The following is a 2007-nucleotide window of genomic DNA, read 5'->3' on the forward strand; positions in this document are numbered from 1 at the left end:
GGCCCCAGGCAGCCCTGCCGACACCACTGCGGCCAGCGCTCTGCATGCCCCTCCTCGTGGGCACACAGCGGTGTCTCGTCGTGGTCCGCACCGTGGGAAGCCCATTTTAAGGGCTTTCGTGGCGTATGCGTGGGGTTCTCTGAGGAAGGGCAGTGCACACGGGCTCTGGGAGGCATCGCGCGCCCACACGCTCCCTCGTGTCAGACAGCGTGACCCCGTGGATGAGCTAGTCTTCGAGGCCGCGCTCCTGCCCTGTGGGCGCTGTCGTATCTCCCAGGTCGCAGGGGCGGGATTCTGGTCAGTAAAGTTGATAGAAATAGAGCACTGCCACATTTGCATTTGAACTTTATTAAAACTAAACTTCGTTAAAGCCGAAGCGCTGTGCGTGGAGATGGGGCGACACCGCCCTCTGACCTCGGGGTGTGCACGCGGCAGGTGCTGTCTGCAGAGAGGCCCACATCACAGGTCCCGGAAACCACGCTTCTTCCTGCTACACCTATCACTAGACACATGCAAACTCCCACACACAGACACGTGTGTGCGCACAGACATGCATGCACACACGTGCGCACATGCGTCCTCAGCTGAGCAGGGGTGGGAGCTGGCAGGGGAGTAAGGGTGGGTCTCCTCTCCAAGGTGCTGCCACCCGGGGTGCTCGCTCCGAAGCCCGGGCTCCCTGGCCAAGCACCAGGTCAGCTGGTTCTGGGACGTCCCGGGCCCGGAAGCCCACCCCCGGCCTGAGTGTGGAGGGACGGCGTGAGGCTGGGCTCAGACCCTGGGCGGGGCAGACGGAGGGGGGCGGGGAGGAGGGGAGGGTGGTCGCCACACATCGGAAAACATGGCTTACGTATGAAGACCATCTCCCGTGAGCCAATTACTTAAATATATGAACACAAACAACCAAAATCGTCATCGGATTAGCTGCTGGGAAGACCTGTTTGGTGTAAAAAGCGTGTTTACATCAGCAGCATCGATGGGACGGAGACCCTCGCTCAGACGTGCGCCCGTGTCAACTGCAGGTGCCCTGAGTCCCTCCATCTCCCTCTGTCCCTGGGGCCTGGACACCTGCTTTCTGGACAATCACTCTGGGCGATTGTATCCACACCCTCGTCTAAAACCTCCTGGGGAGCCCGGCCGCGCAGCTCAGTGGTTGGGCGTCAACCTAGGAACCAGTAGGTCACGGTTTGATTCCAGGTCGGTGCATATGCCCAGGTTGCGGGTTTGATCCCCAGTTTGGGGCGTGCAGGTGGCAGTCAATCAATGATTATTCCCGTCAGGGTTCGATTCCCGTCAGGGCGCAGGCCCGGGTTGCAGGCTCGGTCCCCAGTGTGGGGCGTGCAGGAGGGAGCTGATCAGTGATTCTCATCATTGATGTTTCTCTCTCTCTCCCTTCCTCCCTGAAATCAATAAAAATACATTTAAAAACAAAACACCTGCAGCTTTGTGACCAGGACTGATAGACTGGAGAGTCCACGGCTTTCTCGTTGGCTTATGCAGGAAACACTAGGTGAACCCAAGCTCGCACCCTGGACGAGAGCAGTGGAGACTCACTGCTGCACCGACATCTGGGCCCTCGACCCCAGCTGCCTGGAGTCCCGCCTCCCAACCCCCCCCCCCATATCACAGGTTTCCCCCCTCTGTTCACGCACCTTCCTCCTAGGACCCCGGCTGCAGCCACCGCCATGCGTGCGTGCCATGTCCCCTCTTTGTCGGGGTGACGTGTTCACTACAGGATTGGGGGGCGGGGTGTCACTGACGAGGCTTCTGGCTGTCGTGTCTAACCTGTAAGCCCTGGGTGCTTCCTGCCATGTGTGTCCTGTGCGTGGCGGCCTCTGCCGTGTGCGTGTTCTCCGCACACGGACCCCAGCCCCCGGCTACCTTCCCGCGAGGTCCTGACATGGACGGGGCTGAGGGGAGTGGGTCACGGTGTCCTCACGGCGGGCGAGCCGGGGAGAGCGAGGGCAGGGGCGTCTCGTCCTCGTCCGCAGGGGAGGCTCCGGGAGAGTA

Source organism: Myotis davidii, unplaced genomic scaffold, assembly GCF_000327345.1.
Source record: "Myotis davidii unplaced genomic scaffold, ASM32734v1 scaffold1395, whole genome shotgun sequence".
Taxonomy (NCBI): Eukaryota; Metazoa; Chordata; class Mammalia; order Chiroptera; family Vespertilionidae; genus Myotis; species Myotis davidii.